Here is a 24,577-nt window from a genome sequence, read left to right on the forward strand (position 1 = left end):
AATTTTGCTTTTTGAGGAGTGGCAAGAGAGCCAGTCTAGGCTTCCAACACTCCTTCCTCTATTTTTCAAAAGTAGCACACGTTCACAGAATGCCCCATTTTAGCCCAAAAAGCACCTTGAGCCTTGAGGAAGGTGACAAAGAACAAATACCAAGATTGCTTTGGAATATGCCAGTTTAGCACCATCTCTCTGTCATCAATCAACTTTTAGGTGTTCCAACCAGAAACCCTCTGTGTGCATAAGCCTTGGGTCCTCGCGAAAGCAGGGGAGAGCCTGGGATTCAACTCAGAGGCCCCAGAGGATCTCTGAGGATGGTCTGAGAGCAGGCAAGGGGTTTGTCTCTCCCCAGGACTGGGTCAGTGTTGCTTATGGAGCCCCATACACATCCTTCCCACATTAAGATTTCCTGAGTAAGAGGCGCCGGATGGAAGGGGGAGCAGGGGCCTTCTTCCAGGCTGCTCCGGGTGACAGTACACAGTGGCCCCTCACCCCTCACATCACAGGCCATGGGTCCCAGTCACAGCCCCCACTCCTGGTGAGCACCTGCTGGGTAGACTCGGAAACCCCTGCAGGCAATAGAAAGACCCCCGCCCCACACATGCTAAACCATCCAGACAGTATTCACTGCTATATGCCCGTCTCTTGGTTGTGTTGGGAGAAGCAAGGCTTAGTGGCAGCAGAACTGCCCTGTTAGCAATGACAACAGGAGAGGGGCTGTAGGACAGGGCTTAGGGTCTGTGCGTGTCCGGGAGGGGCTGCAGGACAGAGCTTGGGCCTGTGCGTGTCTGGGGGCGGCCTGCCCTGCCAGCTCGTCTCCTCCCAGGCTGAATGCCACCTTTTACAGAGGTGCATTGGCAGGATCCGGACATTCTCGCAATCCCTGACCCACATGGCAATGGGGTACCCTATTACTAAGTCATCCCTAGAGATACTTTTCTGCTTCAGAAGAGAGCAACTGCTAAACAGAAGGTAGATTTTTCCCCGATTCTAAATGCTGCCAATAAAATGCTTCAGTCTCGGATTTGAGTGAAATTCCATTGACGGAGTTAGGAGCGGCTGTGCACGTTCAGGACAAGCCTCCTCCCTTACTCAACCAGTCCGAGGAGCGCAACAACCCGAGCCCTCCGCTGCCACGCACCGTCCCGGGAGCTCCCAGCCCGCCTTCCACCCCACGCTGGGCAATTGTGCCTCTGCAGGTGGAACAGACCGCAGGGCTCCACGTGCGCCTCCCGCACGCCAGCACCTGCTCTCGGGACACCGCGGAGCGCTCCAGGCAGGAGACACCCCTCTCACTCGCCGGGCAGGGTGGCCTAGGCAGCCAGGTCTCAGCGCTGCCGGGCGGTGCACCGTCCTCTCGGCCTGCCTGCCCACCCAGACCTCCCGGCGGCTGCTTCGCCTCTGGATACTAGGCCCGGGCTCGGCCGAGCCCCGAAGCCGCGCGAGAGGGCCTGGAGCCCGCACCTGGAGGGCAGCCGGCCGGGGCTTGGGGAGGCTGGGTGAGGAGCATCTGGCTCAGGCGACTCCACGGGGGCTCGCAGGGCCTCTGGACTTTGGCAGAAGGAGAGGATTAAACCGGGATGACGGTTGAGAGGAGGAGATGGGTGAAAGCTTCATTAACTCCATGCTCACGTCCCAAGTTCTTTCCCCTGAGAGGCAATGAGTAAAAAGGTTGATTTCCCCGCGATGGGAAAGGTGCTGCATGATTGCATTTGCTTTTCTTACCTTTTAATTCCTTATTTGTAAACCAATGAATCATCGTTTGTCAGTGATCATGAAGGACTCAAATTTTAATAAACAGGAAAAAAAATCTTGGCTAATAGGCCAAAGAAATACTGCAACCCGTTTACATTTCTATGTTAGTGATTAAGCTTCTCATGTGACTTAATTGAAACTGGCAAGGATCTTGAGAACTCAAAGAAGTATTTCTCCCCCTGTCAACTCTCCTCCAATAACCAAACTCATTTTTAAGACCCCTCCTAAAACGTGCCATGGAAAATGGAGCTTCCTGATTCCATAAAAATATTTTCAGTAAGTACTGCTTCATGACAGTTGTTCAGACTTGAATTCCCTTCCCCTCTTTACAAAGTTACCGTTTAGTTTCACTTCTGAGCCCTACTTCCAATTCTTTGTCTCTGCTCACTCTCCCGCTTTCTCCTCCATATTTCAATTCCCAGACACTCTTGAACTTTTGCACACGCTGCCAGTTTGAGCCTGCACAGAATAATCAGTATATTAATTCCACTCGGAGACAGTGAGATTTTTCTAACACAATCTGCCCAACCTGAACTCTTTCCTTCAGAAACACTTCGCCTTTAAAAAGAAACTTCCCAGCATGAACCTCATAAGAAGCGACATGTAACAGACAGTGCATGTGGCGCTGGGCATGCAGCTCAGAATCAAAAGAGAATTTTTTACTTTGTTTCTTCAGTGCCATGTGCATAATGTACATGTGGATGAAACTGACATCAGACATTTAAAGCAAGAAGGGGTGGGGGGAGGGGGATGTGATGGTGGCGGGAAAGAGAGAGAAAATATGTTGATAAAAACAGTAACTTCTGTTAATCTACATTTTTCAGTCACTGTCTTAATTAAGAATGTTAGGAAATATGTTGCAGTTTAATTGCATTGTTTCAAGAAATTCTAAGACTGACAAATTTGGGACCATGTACACTTGGAAGGTAAAAGAGATTAAAGTAGGATTTCTTCCAATTGGTGGATAACAATCAAAATTATGCTTTCTACAGACACACCCCCCACACCCCCGCACAGATCCTAAACTCGGAAGACAAAGTAAGAATATCCTAGCACTTAACATGTTCAGCATGAAATGAGCTCTGAAAATTTAAAAACGTGTTTTAAAACCTACGTATATGAGATAAATTTTAAATACAAAGAATTCACACAGGAGAAATAGTACTTTATCTGAAATTTCTGGCTGACATTTATGCTGGTAGAAAATATTTATGAAGGAATTTATGATTTTCAGATGACCTTGTTTAAGATAGCAAAAGTTGTTTCCTGGAGTCACAAGTCCATAAAAATAATAACAGTTTGAAGACACTTGAGATTTCTAGACTTGTGTCCTGTTCTCCTGCTGGAGTTCAGTCACACATTCTCCAGGTTTCATTTCTTTTTTTGAGGAAGCCTTTGCATTGTTCCACAGCAAATAAATTAGAATGTATTTTCATTGCTCGAAGTACCTTTGAGGGAAGCTGCAATAGGCATGACAGCTTCCTATTTCCCACAGTTGACCATAGGTGACTCATTTTCAACCTGGACACAGCTGACCATAGGTGAATTCATTTTTAACCTGGATGCTGCATTTCTTACTTGCTCCCGTTTTTGGGGTCCTGGGCAGTTGGGGTCATTGCCTGTGAGAAAGGAGGAAGGGCACTCTGCCCCCATGGTGTGCAGCACAAACCAGGTACTGACCTCTTTCTCCAGCCCTGGACTTAGAAACAGAAAACCAAACAAAAACGCCCACCAGGTACTGACCACCTACTCTCAGGGACTCAAGCTGATGACTTAATTCAAACTGGTTTGATGATTTAGTCAGATAAATGGACAGGTTCTTTGACTGAATCAACTAGCCATTTTATCTTCCATTAAGCACAATGTATGACACTCCTGGAGCCTCAGGCTTCCTTATCTACCCCAGAGAGGAGGCAGACCTAACTATTTCAGCAGCTAAAGACACTGCACTGCATGTGCCATGACCCTGAAACATCAACAAAACAAGATGTTTGCCCTAAAAGGCAGCTGAAAGGTCCAAAGAGCCTTTCTGAGAGAAGAAACTCACCAGATCTGTTCTAGCTGCGAGGTCTCACTGCTTCTCCCGCCTCCAGCCTCCCAAAATAAGAATGGCCTGAGAACCTGACCACAGTTGAAATACTGCCCATGTGTTGCCAGCCTCACAGTGTTTCAGTTCTCCAATTTACAGTATATTCATACAGTATTTAAATTACGTATTAGAGAGTAGAATCCTGAGGTCTCATATTGCTGAGTAAATGGCACCTGTGACCTAATAGTCCACTGCTTTCACTAGTATGAAATTAGAATAATTTTTTTAATGCCACACATGAGGTCCAAAATAGTGACGGTACATATTTCTCATGTGCTTAACACCTAGGACGACGTAAAACTCCCAGTTAACTTATTAAGAAATGAAAGATTTTCCATCTCCTGAGGCTTCTGGGAATTCTGATGGGTGGATACATCCTCCCTTCACCCCCCAACCCCTAATAGCAGGGCAGCCTCCTCCGAAAAGGCCTTTGTCAAGAGGCACGAAAGGCCGGCCTGCTGAGCCTGGACCCCCTGTGGAGGGCCAAGAGAGAGGACACAGAAGAGGACTGGGGCATTATTAATTACCAGATTAGGGAGAGAGTAGAGTTCAGGCAGACACAGAGGCAGACAGAACCCACGAGCGTAATAAGTTGAAAAGTTCCGAGTCAAGTCTCAGAGTTCGAAGAACATTAAATGAAGAATACGTAATACTGGGGGAAAAAAGGGAAGCAGTACCCGCCCGAGGGCCAATTGCCTCTCCAGCAGCGGCAAGGCTGTTCCTGGGCTCGCAGGACCATTTGTTCCATTACACAATCTCCTGAAGCCATTTAGAGAGAGCTCAAACAACTGCCTGTACCAACACGACACATGGCTTCCCATCCCGACTCTGCTAATCCAGACGCTCCAACCATCTTTCCTTAAGATGCCATATGGTTGGCAGAAGCCTGTAGATCTAGCAGCACATCTGCTTGTACGTTTCTTCTTCCCTCCATCCCCCCAACAAAAGAGGGATAGAGACAGACTGAGGGGAGAGCATGCTTGTGTACCTCTGCCTATACAGATATTTCTTCTTATGCACTCTAACAACAACAACAACAACAACAAAAACTATGAAAGAGATGACCAGGAAGTATTCAGGGCTCGATCATTTTTAACTAGAGAACATAGCGATTTCTCTTTTGCTTGCTGATGCTAGAAAAGAAGATGAGAAAAACAAAGGGTGGACAGCCTCCTTTCTCCCAAGGATGGTGACTTTAAAATCACTTCAAAGCTCGCTCTCTCTGGGAATCCTTGTGATGCTTTCTTGCCACAGGAGGGGGACAGCACCCTTGCCTGAATCTATTTCTTCTCTTCTTTTCGGTCAAGGAAGACAGACAAGCTGAGAAACTAGCAGATACCCAGAGCCTGCTTTGTTAGCAAGCACAGCACGGCTGTATGCTAATGAGTCGGCACCGACACAGGGCTTTTTTGGTGTGATGAGCAAAGATTGTTGACACCGTTGAAATCCTGGCTCTCCTGGCCTGTGAGTGCACGGGCTGCTTCCTTGGAATCCAGCCCCCAGTGAGACAGGCTGCAAAAAAAAAAAAAAAAAAAAAAAAAAAAGAAAAAGAAAAAGAAAAAAAAATTCTACTCTCCTAATGACTGAAATCTGGCCATTTGTAACTTAGAGCAGTTGGGAAAAGTGGAGGCATTAGAAAAATATTCCATCAGGCCAGGGATCAAAAAACCACAGGTGAAAAGTATGGGTTTCCTCTGAACTAGAAACGAAACCTGGTGAGCACATGTGAGTGATGATGGCCAGGATGCTTTAGGAGCAAAAACCCAAAAGGCAGACTGAGGGGGATTCTGAGGCCCCAGCCCCATCAGGGGCAGCTGGAGCACTTGCGCCACATCTGGGCAGAAGGCACTGCACACATGGGACAGCCTCGTTGGTGGCTTCATCTCAGTCAGGTGAAAGGCGAAGCATCTGATCTCCTTGTAAATCTGTTTAGACCTTGTGTTGTTGATCAGACATGGTTTTTCCTGTGTGTGGAACGAGGATCCAGTGAAAAAGCAAAGCAAATATTCTACTGTTGTTATACTTTTTTTTTTTTGGAACAAAGAAGGGTGGAAGGGGAAGTTACATGTTTTGAGTATGGGGCACGTTATCTGAAGTACCCCTTTACTTGCCAAGAAACTCTGAGAGATGGGTATTATTATTCCAGTTTAATAGATGAGGAGACTGAGGCTTAGAAGATTAAAAAAAAAAAAAAAACATTTTCACAAAGCCCTGTAGCTAGGAAGGGACCAAACTGAAAAGGCCATGCCTATCTCCCTACAATACGCTAGGTTCCAGATGCACACATGCACTCGCAGGCAGATACATTACCTCATGAATATGCCCAGGGTCCAATATGCCAATCTGAGCAGATCACTGTGAGCTGGTGAGCAATAAGCTAGTTATCATTAGTATGCAGGCAGGGGCATCAAATTGTAAATTCAGTTTACTTGTAATCCACAATATGAATGAAAATTCATGTAACTGAAATGTAAAAACATGAGGAGTGACTGAAAAAGCATTGAAAATTATAATAAAAATCAGAATTTATCCATTCAAAAAAGTATGCCCTTCAAATTATTCACCTTGAGGACAGCATGTATATTTCAACCACACTGCCATTGCTTAGGACTCTGCTGACATGTTCTTTTATTTGGAACTGCCTTCACAGCCAAGGGCTTAGTGGTACAAATATCTTTTGTAGGTAGCTACATATGCAAGTTTGTGAGTGAGGATGTATTAAGTGCATTTCATCAAAATCATACATTTTAACAAAAAAAGCAGGCCATGGGTGCTATACTACTCAAAAAAATGACAAATCAGCCTAAACTAGATAATATGAGTCCAATTCAACCATTAATAAAGTCAAGAAACTATTATTAGCAATTCTCAAGGTTATCATCATTGATATGTGGCTTTGTAGAAGGATAAATCTGAATTTAAAATAAACAGATCTGGGTTGAAATCTGAGCATGATCCTAAGCAAATCCTTGTAAGCCTGTTTCTTCATTTGCTATATAAAATAATACTATGTCTCTCACAAGATTGTTGTGAGAATTGGAGAGTATATAAAGTGACTGGTGCTTAGTAGATCCTCAGTAAATAAACATACAATCATTATTATTTTCACAGGGTGCTTCAGAGCATATACAAAGTACTTTTCACATACATTAGCTTAGTCAACTCTGAAACCCAGCTCTGTTATGTAGGAAGTATATCTTCTATCTAATGAATGAGGTAATTGTGATTCAATAATAAAAATAGCAAAAGCAATAAACAATATGTATTGAGCCCTTTCTATGTGCAGTTACTATGCTAAATGCTTTTTCAGCCATTTTATTTTTATTAATTAATTTTTTTAGAGACAGGGACTTCCTCTGTCATGCAGGCTGGAGTGCACTGGCATGATCACAGCTCACTGCAGCCTCAAACTCCTGGGCTCAAGTGATCCTCCCACCTTGATCTCCCAAAGCACCGAGTTTACAGGTATGAGCCATTGCACCTGGCCCCATTTTAAAATCTTAACATCAGGCCGGGCATGGTGGCTCATGCCTGTAATCCCAGGACTTTGGGAGGCTGAGGCAGGTGGATCACCTGAGGTCAGGAGTTCAAGACCAGCCTGACCAATATGGTGAAACCCCATCTCTACTAAAAATACAAAAATTAGCTGGGCATGGTGGTGGACGTCTGTAGTCCCAGCTACTGGGGACACTGAGACAGGAGAATTGCTTGAACCTGGGAGGCGGAGGTTGCAGTGAGCCAAGATCATACCACTGCACTTCAGCCTGGGTGACAGAGCTGACTCCGTCTCAAAAAAAAAAAAAAACAACACTTAACATCAACCTTTTGAAGAAGGTATTATTGATAATATTATGATCCTCATTTTATGGACAGGGAAACTGAGGCTAAGAGATGCTACAATATCTTGCCTAAGTTCACACAGGGAGTAAGTGGTAAAGCTGGAACACAATCCCAGGTCTGTCTTCTAAACCCGTTATTTAGCAATGGCTGGAAAATCCTGTGCCCTTTTGTCCATACAACAAGGTCCTTGGGTGGAACTCACCTAAAGCTACTGGGCATTTGACAATGAAGTTTTGTAGCACAAAAATCCTTGTCCTTACCAAATTTCTGTGTATGCTACCAAACTTTACAGAGTTCATGGTTCAATCATCCTATGTATGTTGCCATACACTCATACATGTGTATGAATGCTGGGTGCTCCCTACAGCATAGTTAAAAATTAAGGCAGTGTTCTTTATAAGATGGCAGGACGTGACATGCATTTCAATGCTTCACACACAAATACACACCAACAAAGCTGTCATTATATATGTGGAATCTGACTTAACATAACTAAAATTGTCAGAAATTTCTTATCAAGCGAATAGTCTTTCAGTAAAAATGAACTATCCAGAGAAGGCTTCTAAATCAAAATTATTTGCAAAGGATGCTAGAACATTTGGAGGTTCCTGATCAGATGCTGATATGAAGAAATGTAAACAGGTGGAACTCCAATGTGGATCTGTGGTGCACATATGTGCTTAACCAGACAACTCTCTCCGAATAAAACCACTGGGCTGCTCTTGTGAACTCTCCTCTTGTATCTGATGATAGATGAAAAGGATGCTGGAATCTCAGCTGGGTTATTCTCTACCATTCTGTTCACTCCCTCACTGGTGTCTCCTTTATCTGACTGGAGCTGGACTGACTGCCATAAGCCAAGTCTCTCTCACTGGTTCTCTCATCTGGTACCACAGCTTCCACACTCCTGATTTCACTGCTGACTTCAATCCAGTTCAAAGTGGAACATGGAACAGGATTTAAAAAGACAAACAAAAAAATGAAAGCCTTTGCTATCCCTCCAGTGCTTCCAGATTCATCAATCTTTGATCACATAATCAGTCAATGGCCAATAGCAGTGTCCAGGAGGGTCTATGCACAATAGGTTATGAATGGAGATGTGTTACTTGGAATTTAGTGCTGTTTGGGCACAAGGTGCCCTCCAGGTTTCCAACTTTAAGGGTATAAATCTTGAAGGCATCTAGAAAGGATTCTGGAATGCAGCATGAGGAAGCAGCACTCCTATCCCTCCAGAGTGGAGACCTGCATATTAACTGCTCCACCCAGGGTGAGACTTGGTTCCCCAATGGGAGACACTGCCAATTATTTGCCTCTCATTAATTTAATAGGCTGGAATAGTCCTGGGTTGTACCACAAAAACAGAAGTATTGTTATATTCTAACTTTGCTAACAGTATGGGCAGAATGAACTTTCCCTGCCGGACTTGAGCGCCTTCCTTAGTCAGCTTGTCTACTCTCAATAGGACCTGTGTAACATCACCTCCCAGGCATAATACAGGCTCATTTCCTATTACAGGCTGCCTCCTGTGCTGGACACTTTAAACAATTCACCTAGCTAATGTTTGTTGAGTACTTACTATGTGCTCTGAACTGTTCTTAACATTTCTGTGTAATAACTCATTCAATCCTTGAGAGAAGACTGTGACACAGGTAACACAACTGTCATAATTTTACAGATGAAGAAGTTTACTCCCATGTTAAGTAGCTTGCCCTAAAATCGCATAGCACAGAAATAGTAGAGACAGGATTTGAACTTAAACTGTCTGGGTTCAGAACCCGCACTGTTAACTACTCTTCTCTCCAATGAATCTCAGAGGCATTAAGTAGGAAACAGTATGAGGCCCAGCCTACCAGCCATGGGAATCTATGACATTTAGCCTCTCTGGGCCTGAATTTCTTCAAAGTAAAATTTAATTTTAACAATACTTCTCCTACCTACGTCACAAGTTTGTTAGAAGATGACATATATCAAATAAATCAAATGTTGATATATATCAAATGCCAGTTCTCACCATCTTCATCAGGCCCTCAGAAATTTCCATCCTTTGGGTGTTAACTGGGGCCCTCAAAATGAAAACCAAAGTCCTTTGCTTTGCCAGTTAAATACAGGAGCAAAGACTTGCTCATACTGCATTGCTATTTCGACGCGTTTACCAAAATGGTCTCAGATGAATTGAATAGGTAATGAAATTAGCCAGCCTCACGAAGATAGTGAGAGTCTGCCCTAGAATTGGCTATGGAAAAATGAATGGTATCTTCTCTTCAGAAAGCCCTGAGGTCATGCTAGTCATCTGCCTGTGGTACAGGATATTAAAAATAATACCAAGACAAGAGACTGAACACAGTTAACATGATGAAAAGGCAGATGAGACTATACATAAAAAAGAAATGCTGCCTTTCTGTTAGAGACAGAAAAAAGTGTTAATACAAATGAACAGCTGTTTGGGAAGAAAACATCATTTCCAAAACCCAGACAAAGCTCTATTTATTACATTTCAGAGACATTTAAATTATAGTGTCTGAAAAACGATCCTATCATGGGTATCTGTGACACCTAAATTATCTGAAAATCTGAAAGGTTAAGCCGAAACAGAGGCTGTGTGAAAGACTAACATACAGAAAGTTCTTTTTTCTCAAAGGATGAGGTGAATAAATCCTTTGCATGGGATAATTGAATGAGTACTAAGTTTCAGGACTAAACTTTTCGAATATCCAATAGAATATAGTACATTCAAAATTGATTTAAAGATGTTAATGTATGCTCTTCCAAAATTCTAAAAGCAAAATTCATGACTCCCATTGGCCTGTGGCTATTCCTGTGTTCACGTTGGTTCCCCTGGCACTCTACTGCCTCCAGCTCCAGACCTGTCTCAGATGCTCCACAGAAGGCCTGGTCAGCTCCCTCTGCTCACAGTGCCAGGCCAGGCCTGTCATGGGAGGTGTTGGGCATGGCAGCCACTGAGGCAGGCCTGGGCATGAATTTGTTCCCACCAGCCCCGACCCTCCCAAAAGAGACCATGACTTACCCATGCCTTTCCCATGTACCCAGCCATCTCTAGGCATTTCTAGAGAATAAACTGTCACACTTTAGTAAAAAAATTCTGGCTAAGGAAAAATAAAGGAAACTGTATTTAGTTGGCCCTAGGGAAAGTGAAACAATGATCAAATCATTGATCACACTGAGAGTCACTGTTACAGTCCAGTAGAGGTGGAATGCTGTATCTTTGTCCAGTCAATTCGATTAAAATACAGACATTAGAATGGAAAAACAACACATAGAAGAATACTCAAGTCTGTAATCACCTGTACCATGTACTGGAGCTTTCAATCTAGGTGTCCTCACAATGGGGTGACCAGGACTTGAATGCCAGTGGGTCATCCAGCAGGAGTCTTGCTCACCCTATGCAAGCACGCTTGCCTGCCTGCCTGCCTTTTCCCTTCATCGACTTCTTGTTTATTGTTCTACCTTACTTCCTACACACCTCACAGGGTGTTGTGCAGCTTAGTTAGTTTGCGAAGGCTTGAGATTTTTCTGATGAAAGGTGTTACGGTGTTATGTAAATACACAGTATTATTTTGTCTTTATTCCAGCAATACTGGTTTGAAATAGTTCAATGTGTGTAAATATGTGTAATAATGTGTATTAATTTGATTTTTTTTAGCAATTCCTTGGCATCCCAGTTAACTAAGTGCCAGCAACCTTACTTGCCTGATGAAATATTAAGTATAGTTGCAGAAAACTATTAACTGGTCTTTGTCCCTTTCAAATCAAATGCTAACTATATTAGTCTTCTAAGCACTTCTAATAATCTGCTTGAATACTAGACAGAATTACCAAGTTGTGACCTCCCATGAATAAAACAGAGGTATATGCAAAGGTTAAGGTTCATAACATAGCAACTAGCCCACCCCAGAGGACGAGAACAGGTGTGTAAGCTCCCCAAAAACAATTCATGTAACTGGAAAACCTAAGTGAACAACATTCAGAAAAAGCACCACCAACGCCACCACATGCTTCAAACTGTAATTTACAAAAATCACTTTTAGGATCAGGTGTCAAACAGGGCCATGTTAATCGTGATAGCCACTTGTGTTCCCCTCTAGGAACACCATTTCATCCAACCATGTTAACAATTTTGGGTCAAGAGGACATGAGCACAGCAACCCAACTTTCTACACAAGGCTCTGAATGAAGGGTTATTTTCAGCCTTCTCTCTAGCCAATGGCACCTACCCCTGCTGGCTCTCATGGGAACACTGAGAGTTCACATCCATCCCTTGGATGGGTATTTCCAAGAGATTTCATTATTTAAACAGTCTATGTGGCCATGTGCCCTACTGGCAGAATGGTCTCATTACCCTCCCTATCAAAAGATGTCGGAGTACCACCCATGCAAACAGAGTCGAAGGCACAGGCTCTGGACTCATCACAAAGACGGGGAGAGGATGTCAGTGGATTACTAAAAATCTCAAAAACCTAATCATATGGTGAATTTAATGAGCAATATTACCATGGATAACATTTTTGTCACATATATTATTTTTTCCCTCCCAAGATAAAAATCTGGCTTTAGACCCATACCGTGAGTGGACTGTGCTATATTAGGCATTATAGGAAGTGGCTTCTGTCAGGCTGGTCTTGGGGCTGGACAGACACAGGAGCAGCCCTGGCTGGCTGCCTGGGCAGTCAGGAGGTCCAGCAAGGCACAGAATCATGTCCTCATATTGGGGATGTCAGGGCTGTCAGCCAGAAGTCATGTGCTTCTCCTCATTTTGGGTCTTAAGTCTAAAATCGTTTTCTAAAGTGTGCAACCCAAAAAAATATTAGAAGAGAAAGGGCCTTATTCTCCTCTGCATACACTGCCTCTCCCTAGCCATCAAGTGTTGCCACTCTACAGAGCCCCTCTTGGCCTCCTCATGCTTACCTGTTCCTTCTTCTATACCCCACGCATGGCTCTTACCACAGTGCACTGTGCCTGTCGACCTCCTGCACTAAATGTTAGCTCCTTGAGAGTCAGGACTGAACCCTGCTGGTACCCATAGCATCCAGCACAGTGTCCAACACATGCAGCTGTTGAATGAAAGAATGCATTTTTAAGAACAGCATCAGTGGACTTGACTGTGTTTTGAAAGCTCCTATTGGCCGTGGATCAGATGTCCTCACAGGGTAAGGGGAAAGATTTATTTATCTTTTAAAATAAACGGCTTTCAAAGAACCACTGACAAAACCATTTCCACCTTTGGTGGAAGCAGAGAGTTGGTTGCATGTGTGGCAGTCATATACTTTTTTTGTCTTCCAAAGAGCCTAGGGTTGTTTTTTTTTCTTTGCCAAAAGAAAACTAGATGAGAGAAGGCAAATGTCTTGGTGCAGAAAAGGCCTTGGGGACTTTCTAGGTAAACAATTTCACTGGCAGCAGCTGGGGACCCAACAGCACTAATGATATTGCTAAAGCTGTTTAAATGCAGTGCACACATAGATGCTGGTGTCTTCTGGCTGTACAAAAGGTAGGAGTTTTAAGATAATGTGAAAAAAAATACAATGTAAATTTGTTCTACTATTCATGCATTCATTTTTGCTCAGCAAATATTTTCTGAGCACCTACAATGTCTTCTTTACTGGGCGTTGGGATACAGTGGAGAACAAGACAGCCAAGATTTCACTCCGAGGAGGTTGCATAGTTGTTAGCAAGATGACATTTGTGAAAAGGATGTGTGTATGACAGTGTTAGGAGGGAAACCTCACTGGTTACTGTCCTTACCTTCATAGCCACACAGCCCCTTACCTAAAAAGATATTGCTTTCTGTCATGTCTTTATATGCATGAGATGACTTTTGCTATCATTTGTTTGTGGAGGGTTATTTTTAGAGGCAGGGATGATAGGAACGAGAACACTGGAGCTCACCACTCCACAGGTTCCTCCTCTTCTAGATCATGCATCCCAGCTCCTGCAGTTGGGTGAGCCAGGTGACTTGAGTTCTGGCAAATGGGGAAGGGCAGAAAGTAGTGGGCTCAATCCTCGGCCTGGCCTCCAAACCTTTCCTGCAGCCCCCTTCATTCCCTCTGTGCTACACTGATGCAGGGTTGAGAAGTGGTGGAGAGAGGGTAAGGTAAAGTGAAATCTTAGAGTAAAGAACCAATGGGATAAGATCTCATTCCAAAGATGTGTTTCACTTACCTGAAGTCCAAGTACCTCTTATGAGCTCTGATCACAGTGGCTACCAAAATATATTAGGTATTAGCCCTTCCCCTCAAAGAGGTCATGACCCATTTGGGCTTGGAAAAGACCTTTGCACATGGGAAAAAGCAGTAAATATGTGTGTGAGGGCTGTGGGCCAGGTGAAAGTGAATCTCCTTAGAATTCAGAAGAGGAATTCATTCAAGAAAACATCTCCCTTGACTCTAAAGCATTGTATAGTATTGAGTTTTAAAAATGTACCATGGTACATTTAGATGCACCAATAGTCCAGAAATAAGGAATGGGATGAAAATGAAACAGACTGCCTCAGTGGTAACAAAGGTTCCAATGAAATAAATGTCAGAACTCAGCAGAATGGTCATGTAGCTCAGCTCTGACTGTGCCAAGAAAGAGAAAACATCTCTCATCAGTGCAAATTTTTTGAAGATGAAGAAAATGGACTTCTAAATCCTCTTAAAGACTCTGAAAGTCATGTCACAGACACAGTTACGAGGAACTGGTAACTCCTCAAAACCATGCTGCGGAATTAAAGCAAAGACTTCAGATGCTACTCTCCCCAAACAGAATTCATGGGGACCTCGAGGTCAGTGACACCTTTCAGAGCACAGACTGGAATAGTCAGAGTGGCCCAATGTACTCTCCCTTTGATCAACCTTATATTTGAGTGCATTTTAGTAAATTATCCATGTAGTTGTATTTTGACAGCTCTCTTTACAGCAGTAAAACAAAATGTGTGCATCGCAAATGGCAAAGATTCAAATTTCAGCTATGTTTATCCAAAATAGCACTGAACTGCTTCTGTACTTATGCTATACTGCCTACAGCTTTACGGAAGGGAAGACAGATGGGATGAATTTAGCAGGGAAACAGCTGTGGCTTGAAGAAGAGACAAGCAAAAGTTTTGCTATCAGGCTTCATTATGTATCAAGGTACCAGTAAAATGTGTATCCATGAGGCAGCCAAAAAAGTGTTTTTCATTTGACTAGTGATAATTACCTTTTCTCAACAGCTGACAATGTTCTAAGTAGCATTAAATAGATATAATAATTAAGCAATAAGATACAAGCGTCAGTGCCTTACTGGGAATTGTGGTTTTCTTCAGGTGTGCTGGGAGGCACAGGCTAAGAGGCCACAGACTTCCACCACCTGAGAAAGGGAACAAGTCGAATATGCTGCCGTCAGGGATGCAACAAATAGAAAAAGGAGAAAAAGCTACACAGGGAAGAGGGAAGCTGGGGACTTATTGGTGTGGCCACAACATTACCGAAATAGAGTTAAGTCAAGGCCCATCTCCAGTATTTCCATCTCTTTCTTCACGATAAACATGCTTCAGTCACACTATGTTCCAGTTAGCTAGGGCTGCTCTACCTATAGCTTGTGAAAATGGAAAATTGGTCTTTTTGTCCTCTGAATCATCTTTATCCGTTTTTAAATGTCCAATCAGATGTTCTTCAAAATGAACCTGCTTCAACTTTCTGCGAACAGGAAATGTCCAGTTTTGACATGGCTGGCGTGGTGATCAGTCACACTGTGAGTTGGGTGGACTGTGAGTGACTGTTCCCTGCTGGCACCAATTCCATTCCTGCAGGTCGCCTCAGGGAAGTCTGACCAATGTGCCACCAGAATACTCCCATAGATCCTCCTAGAGAAAGTAGTGCTCACTACACACACTTTGTGTTTAAAATAAGAAATCATCCATTTTGTGAAAAAAAAATCATGCCTCTTTATCTCAATAGAGATTTCTATATTGGGTGACCAAAAAATACTATAATGTATGAGCATTAACACCTGATAAATTGTTCTAATAAATAGATTCTTTACAAATCTAATGTATGTCACACTGGTGAATAACATCATGTTCCACTCAGATCAATAACATTAATATTGCCATGCTAACAGAAGGGAGAAAGGCAGAGAAAGCCTTAAAAAAGAACAAACAAAATAAGACCTATATGCAATAATCTCTTGAGTGACAGTGACATTTGGTAGTACAAATTTTTCTAAACAGCTTGGAATTACCACATCACCATTTATTACCATTGAGTGGTAATAAAAAAAAAAAAAAAAAGCATTAGCATACTCAGAAGCATGTGCAAACTGATTAGAAACTTACTAGCTTCTTGAGGCCTGGGCAGGAGGATCACTTGAGGCCAGGAGTTCAAGACCAGCCTGGGCAATGTAGTGAGACCTCATCACCAGAAAAAATAAAAATATCAGCTGAGGGTGTTGGTACGCCTGTAGTCCCAGCTACCCAAGAGGCTGAAGTGGGAGGATCGCTTCAGCACAGGAGTTAAGGCTGCCATGAGCTATGATTGTGCCACTGTACTCCAACCTGCACAACAGAGTTAAACCCTGTCTCTTAAAAAACAAAAACTTATTAGCTTTCTAAATATTTTAGTATCACCTTCCATTCCTACTCTTTGAAAAGGTTGTGTTTTCTTTCATTTTAGGTACAATTATTTCCACCCCCCACCCCCCAAGCCTTTCTGTAATACACCTCCATTCTTCAGTGACTTGTTTCTGGCAGCACGTGCTGAACCTCTTGCCTCCTCCATCTTATTGCATCTTGAAAAGCCCCATGTTAGCCACTGATTTTCCAGGTTCAACAGGACCATCTTCTCTTTAGAGGCAGAAAGATACTATGATCTTTCAGTGAGAGCACAAGCTTTCCAGTCAGGCAAATCTATTTAAATTCTAGCTTTCCCTCCTAGGACTGTGCAGCTGTGGCCACACTTCCTCCCTCCGAGCCTCCACTTCCTCAATCATAAATTGGAAGAAACCTTGAAAGACTATTGTAAAGACTATTGTAAAGTACAGTAATGTCTGAGTGAATTGTCAATAACTAGGGACTACTTTTTTCATTATGGGAAGGAAAGGCTTTACCAAATTGTCCTTTCTGTCACTCTTTTATTTCAAATTATTGCTCCTCTTCTTTTTCTTCTCACTCTCCATAATCTGCCTCAAATTTAAGGTAACATAAACACATTTGAAACTGGTAATATTTTACTATCTCCAACACATTTTTCTCCATCTATCAGAACACAAGAATTTCCCACATAGAGATATTCATGCAATAGCTTAAAGCACGTATCTTGGGACTCAATTCAGAAACTGATCAGATGTCCCTTGTAGGAAAACAGTGGCAGTTTAGTGGCAGGAATGCTGTTTAGAGATCACTGAGAATGGGAATATAAAACAATGCCATATCTGATTGGAATCGCAGGAAGCACTTCTAAAAATTTTTACTATTATGGGAGCTAAAATATTGCTAAGATTCTTCAAATCAGCATCCCTTCTTCCCAAAATTGGCAGCAACACTGCCCAGGTTCAAGTTTGGCATCTATCACATAGTAGCTGTGTGACCTTCAGCCTGTTACTTAACCTCACTGTGCCTCAGCTTCCTCATTGGTAAAATGGGGATATTGCTAGTACTCGCTTCATGTGGTGGTTATGAAAATTCAGTGGGTTTAAAAGGTAAGTGCTTAGAAGAGGAGCTGGTACATAGCAAGCACGCTCTAAAGTTAGCTGCTGCTACTACAGTGATAAGAATTACAATGATGATTATTATATATTTATTATATCTTACATAATTATATATTATATAATAGCAATTATTATTGCAAGGGGTGTCAGGAAATTTTTACATGGTAGCAAGAAGCTTAACACAACGTTCAGTGCTGTCAAACTGTGGAAATTAGGGAATCAAGGAAAGGGCCAGAACCGAGAATTCTTGAAACACAAAAGCAGAGGCCAGGGTCCCTGGCCAGGGAGGCTAAAGGATGTTTGAGCTTCTTACAGCAAAGACCTTAAGATTGTGTGTGCTGAGTAGTCAGGTGTCTTCACAAGAACACTTCTAAAATTAGTAACTCACTCTGACCTACACAAAAGTCAAGATGAGGACAGAACTGTATCTTGTGTCTTCGTCATTTTGGGATGGGTCCTGAAGCTTTCTGCAGGACCTCTATCCATAGCAGCACACCTGACAATTATATTTCTGCCAGAGAGTGATGCCTTACATATTATAGCCAAATTTTAAAATCTGTTTAGAAAAGAGAAGAAAACACATATTAACAGACTAGCAGCAATGCTGTCTCACAGTGTAAGTCAATAAAATCCCTGTCTCCTGGTTTCCTCATATTGTAAATGGTAATAACCACCCTTGATAACCACTTAACAGAGGGATTGGAGAATGCCAGCTAAAATCTGCAAAGTACGCTTGAGGTTGCAATTATGTAAACATAGAAATGATCTCTCTTTTAAGAATCAATTTTGAGCGACTTAAATCAATGTGTTAAGGACAAAAGCTTCATGAAATGCATGAAAAATTGGACTTAGATACTATACTTTGAAATCAACCATCAGCATTACAAATGTCACGTATGCACAGACTGTTACCAGCAGAGAAGTTCAAAAGTAAATACACTGCATTTGAAAACCTAATCCTCAATGCGTGATGCTAGTCAATAATGGGAAGCCACTGCAAATATGGAAACTGACAGGCCAGGCAAAGCAAATATATTTTTACTTAAACGGTGAATTCTTTCTGTATATTTTCTACAGGGCTCCTATAAGTCATTTAAAATATTCAGTTCTGAATGACCACTTTAAACAGAAAGAATGATGCTTTGGATCTAAAACTGATGATTAAACAATGCGGACATTTACATGAATTATTTTTGGTTTTGTGATAATTTTCATTGTCGACATGACACTGAGAATGAAACTTCTTTTATGGCTTCCGGATCAGCAGAATAGACACATGCTATTCTGAATATGAATATTTATAAGATTTTTCCTTAAAGAAGAAAATATGAAATAATCAATAAACTATTTTTTTACTAAATAAGGTGCACTCAACCAAAAGAGAATCGAAGATCTGTTGATTCCTCAGAAAGCATCCATGTTTCTAGCATGCGTGATAAATACCTACGATTCTTCCGCCCATTTTCCTTTTTGGAAGTTTATCACTGTATATTCTGTGACAATCTGCTCCCCTAGAATTTGGAATTTGAATAAAACAGATTTGGTTGCTTTTTCCTCAGATGAATGCACAAAGACCCTTAAAAACAAATGTTCTTTAAAAGTGTGATGCCTGTATTTAACATTTATTAAAGATATAGCATCTACCAAAAGATTTTCAAGCTGAACTCTAGGTCTTCCATCCCAATTCTACAATAGAAAGTTAAATATGATCAGAATACGAGGTCCAGGAAAAGCACATCAAGAACGAAGAGATAAAGATGGAAGATTGCCCCCTAAATAAAATAAAATAAAAAATAATCCCCTACCCCTTTACCAAAACCAAGCCAATTGCCCTCCCTCTAACCCCCTTTTTAAATGCTGGGAATGACCCATTTTAGCCTAGGCATATTGGTATAAAAATAAAAGCAAAAAATCTAGCTTTATTGATGTATTTATATGAAAATAAACATATAGGCACAGCTAATAGCTCACTCTGATTTCTCTCTAAGCAGAGCCTCTCATACAGGTTTACTATTACATTCAGAGGCATGCATTTTTAAAAAATACTATTTTCTCTGCCACTACATCTCCAAATTTGTCATCTGACTATATTTGTGCAGCTTCATCAAACTAATCCCCAGAAGTGTCCCACGTCATTTAGCTTTTGATAACCCGAACAGCCCAGTGACCTTGGGTCATCTGCATGACCCAAGCCAGCCACAGAATTAATCAGTGAATTTCCCTACCAACCACGGCAGGATCAAGGATGAGAGCAGAATCCGATGACTCTTCTCAGACCTAATTATGTCAGGCTTTCCTGTTCAGTAAACCAAAACAGGGAGAGAAAACTGAGGAGAAAGGCTTTCCACCAAGATAAATTCTGCATGCTCCTGGTTCATTCGATGACACAAGGAGTTGGAAGATCCAGAAAACTAGGATGATGGAGACTGAACTGACTGGGCCCATGCTCTGAGCTCCCACAGCCTCTAGACCAGTGATCAGCCCACGCCAACAGTCCTTGCTCCTGCAACATGCATCCCTTCGGTCCAGAGGCCATTCTGACCCACTTGTTTGTTTCCTTAGGGGCCACAACAATGCCCAACCAAATATTTGGACAAATGAGAAACTAATTTGTTGAGTAACATTATCAAATGTACTTTGCACTTGAAATGTGGCACACACAGAGGGTTCTAATAAACTAAATCACGTGTATACGTATTACAAGGGGAACTTACTACAATGAATTATGTTGCTAAGTGAAGAATGACTACTTAACTAATCCATTTTGTAAATATGGATTAATATGTTGGGTTTGCTTAAAGTGAGATATATTGACAACAGTTTGGCTTTCTATCAAGCTGAATTTGGAGTAAGATATTTTGAATTAGGGTCATTTATTAAATTCCAGAGCCTCTAGTCTCTCAGCATGATCAAGTGTGATCAAGATAGATGGAAATAGGCCAGGCACGGTGGCTCTTGCCTGTAATCCCTGCACTTTGGGAGGCCAAGGCAGGCGGATCACTTGAGGTCAGGAGTTCGAGACCAGCCTAGCCAACATGGTGAAACCCAACTCTATTAAAAATACAAAAATTAGTTGGGCGTGGTAGCTGACACCTGTAATCCAAGCTACTTGGGAGGCTGAGGCAGGAGAATTGCTTGAACCCAGGAGGCAGAGGCTGCAGTGAGCTGACATAGCACCACTGCACCCTAGCCTGGGCAACACAGCGAGATTCCATCTCAAAAAATAAAAATAAAAATAAAGATAGATGGAAGTAAAGCAATTAATGTTTAGCAACTGGCCTACTTTTTCATGTTAGGGCAAAATAAAACTTCAAAATTCCCTAGGAATTTTTTGTTAAAGCTTTCAAAAGTTTTCATTTCTTCATTCTGAAATAGATTTCCTCCTTTCAAAATTATACTTTTCTTTTAAAATGTGCCCTAGATTTTCCTTGTCTTATGAATTACAGCATTTTAATCATAAGTAGTGTATATAATTTCAAAATTAATATTGATTTTGGTTATTGAAAACAAATGAACAGTTAGAAAATTACATGATGGTGGATTCGACTCGTTTTGTCAAGCAGTTTATTTCCACCGTATCTGGGAAGTTTTCTCTGATTACCCCAGACACCTACCACAGTGGATGGCACATCTGTTATGCTGACCAAAATCCTGACCAGGTGAACGGTCCACTCTTGCAAAATGCTATGCTGCTCACTAAACAAGATAACAGGGACAAACAGAAGACAGTACAGGAGCACGGGCTTTAGATATCTCAGTTGCTGAATAATTTAACTTCTCCAACTCTCCTTTTGCACTTTTGGAGAACACGATTATTATTATTATTAACAACAATATGTGAGATAACATATTCTCAGCTGGAGCCAAATTCCTATTAGCCACTCAAAACCTGCGACCTCTTCCCTTACTGGTACTTGTTCCAACATGCCCAAACGGGTACAATGATGTAGACTGTGGTGCACTGGGGCTGTGGGGTAAGGAAAGAAGTGCATTCAGAGTAGACGCATTACCTCCCAGAGTTCCAAGATAACCAAACGTGAGTGAATCAGGCCTCTCTGCCTGGCTGACGGGATGTGAGTCCCGGGAAGAGGAAACTCTGATTTTAGGCCTGTGGAAATCAGTTCCCAGATGCTCTGCTTGGCCTCTGTGTCTCAGTTTCATAGTTTCAAAGGAAGACAATACTAATAATTCATCTTGCACAGTATATATGAAAAGAAGTATCTATTTCATGTTTTAAAGGTCATTGAATATATAACAGCTAGATAGTTAAAGCAAAATACCATATTCATCAGTGAAATAGAAAAGTTTAGCAGCATTCATCTGTTCTCATTTTAAATTTACCACAGTATGTAAATTAGAGGATTTAAAAAAGCATCAGGCAAAAATCTGAGCTAGGTGCGAATGAAAAGCACAATCAGAAGCAAATTTGTGACTGCTTGAAGTTAAGAGTTTGCCAAATGGGATGGTACTTAGATTTTACTACTAATCTGAGTTTATGTAAAGCCAATAGAAAGATCCCAATTATTGTTATATACCCAGAGTAGGAATTTGCTGCTAAACTGCTGGAGAATATCGGTCTCAGGTTGGCTTTTGTAAACATCTTATTTTATGCGCTGAAATTATCACAGGAATACTACACAACGAGCTGAACTTTAAACACTCAGTCTCAGTATTATATATACAGTCTGAAGAAAATAAACCAAATAAAATTTGGATTAGTGGCTGAATTACCTGATTGTAAAAATATTTTGCTGGAGTTGAGAGAATCTATTTAGCCAGGAACAGCAGTTATTCTATCAACTTAACATTTCAAAATACGATTGATGGCAAAATGAGATAACCTGATCATTCTTAACAGGATTTTCTTACATCCAGAACATTCACACTATATCAGAAATGTACAGAGGCGGGTTTGTGATTCACACTCTTGTAGAGCTCAGTGGGCCAATATGTTACATTGAGACATCAGCCTACTATTTAAACAACACCCTGTCTGGTTTCTATGGAACAAACTACCTTCAAAAACAAAATGAACCATATTAAATGAAGCCCAGGGAAAGTCAAGCTCAAGAGTGCTGCCATAGTCTCAACTCCGAGTCAGGAGACCTGGACTTTTATGTTGCACTGACCCTGCAGTCTTGGGCTGGGGCCTCGAGCCCACCAAGAAGAGTGTAATTTACAAGTGACTGCAGAGTACAGCCGGTGGGACGGAGACAGATGCCCACCTGAGTGCCAATCAAAACCTGCTCCAAATTTTGCGATCCCCAGTCTGAATTCCCAGAGTCCTAGAATACTGTTGATTACCTCCTGCACCCTCAAATAACATCATGACATCTCATCAACTCCGGAAAAGGAGAGTCATAAGATAAATGTATTTTCTACTTCACAATGCCTAATCATTCAGAACACTACACTTTTTGAGTGCCTACTATGTTCCAGGCACTATTCTAAGCAGCATGAAATCAGTGATGAACAAGACAGATGAAGTCCTTGCCTCATGGCGCTCACAGTCCAGAGAAGGAAAACAACAGAGTGAGAAGAGTCACTCAGTTCTTCAACGTTTTGAGAGGCTGCTAAAGGATCAGACCTAGAACCTTGCCTGGCACAACAAAAGCCCTCACGGAATAATTGCATCTGCTTCTCAGAAAAGAAATAAGTAAACATTAAGTTTTATATATATTTTCTGAAGGTTCACAGCCCATCTATGCATTTCAGTGTAAGAATCTCATTGCAGGCTGGGTGCGGTGGTTCACACCTGTAATCCCAGCACTTTGGGAGGGTGAGGCAGGAGGATCACTTGAGTCCAGGAGTTCAAAACCAACTTAGGCAACACAGTGGGACCCCATTTCTAAAAAATATATAGATAGATAGATAGATAGCCAGGTGTGATAGTGTACACTTACAGTCTCAGCTACTCAAAAAGCTGAGGGAGGAGGATCCCTACAGGCCAGGAGTTCGAGGCTGCAGTAAGCTGTGATTGCACCACTGCACTCCAGCTTGGGTAGCAGAGCCAGATACTGTCTCAAAAAAAAAAAAAAGAGAGATCATCTCAAGGTAGGGAGAAGTCAAAAAGGTATGACACAGAAAGAGATAGAGGAGTCTAACTGTTTGCAAGGGTTACTAGGGGAGGTAACGAAAAGGGGAAGACGAAAACCCTCAACTGAGCCTGTTACTGTTTGCATTTCCTTTTACACAATTAACACGTGCTTAGTGCAGAAAACTTAGAAATGGTCAGAAAGTGCAGTGGAAGAAGGCACACCAGTAATCCCAGAGAGCACTGCTGTATTCCTTTCTGGTGTGTGGCCTATTGTCTGTATGTGTGTGCACACATGGAAACGCCTGAGCATGTACTCGCAGGTGTAACGAGATGTAGCAAGAGGGAGATAATTTTATTCAGCAGCTGTGTGGTTGTTAAAAGGGCCTTTGATGGAAGGGTTTTTTAACTGTGGGTCATGACCATTTAGTGGGTTACAAAATTACTTTAGCAGGCCACAATCAACTTTTTATTTTATTTTTTGAGACAAAGTCTGGCTTTACTGCCCAGGCTGGAGTGCAGTGGCATGATCTCAGCTCACGGCAACCTCTGCCTCCTGGGCTCAAACAATCCTCCCACCTCAGCCTCCTGAGTAGCTGGGATTACAGGCACGCACCACCAAGCCTGGCTGGTTTTTGTATTTCTTTTTTTGTAAAGACGGGTTTCTCTATGTTGTCTAGGCTGATCTCGAACTTGTGAGCTCAAGTGAGCCACCCAACTTGGCCTCCCAAAGTGCTGGGATTACAGGCGTGAGCCATCGGGCCTGGCTTAAATTTCATTTAGTATATATATGTAAGTGTCCGTATGCACATGTGTACAATGTGTGCTTACTCAAGAAGCAGGCTACTCTGAATATGTACATTTAAGACAAGAGTTGCGGCAGAACTGAATGGTTCTGCATAATAGAAGGGGGTGAGAACATTTGGCTCCTAGAAATATGAGAAGGCAAAGAATTAGAAAGTTATAGGGTTAAGGAAAGCGGGAGATAGGAAAAAAAAAAGTTCCAAGTTGGGAATGCACCCAGGAAAGGACTATGGAGGGGAGAACTAAGTATTAATGGAGATTGTTATGTTGTTTCTAAGGGAGGTTTGGCATGAATGTTTTCCATCTTCTTATAATATCTTCAGTAAAATCCATGCTAATCAGCAGTAAGTTTGTGCCTATGAAATCTTTTGGGAAACTCA

The 24,577-nt window shown here is 42.0% G+C and overlaps 1 protein-coding gene across 4 annotated transcripts in view; it reads right to left on the reverse strand.

Annotated features, from left to right (window-relative positions):
* SDCCAG8 (SHH signaling and ciliogenesis regulator SDCCAG8) overlaps window positions 1-24,577 on the reverse strand; it is a 245,311-nt gene that overhangs the window by 25,676 nt on the left and 195,058 nt on the right. The window lies entirely within an intron of this gene.

This window comes from Pongo pygmaeus, chromosome 1 (assembly GCF_028885625.2).
Source record: "Pongo pygmaeus isolate AG05252 chromosome 1, NHGRI_mPonPyg2-v2.0_pri, whole genome shotgun sequence".
Lineage (NCBI taxonomy): Eukaryota > Metazoa > Chordata > Mammalia > Primates > Hominidae > Pongo > Pongo pygmaeus.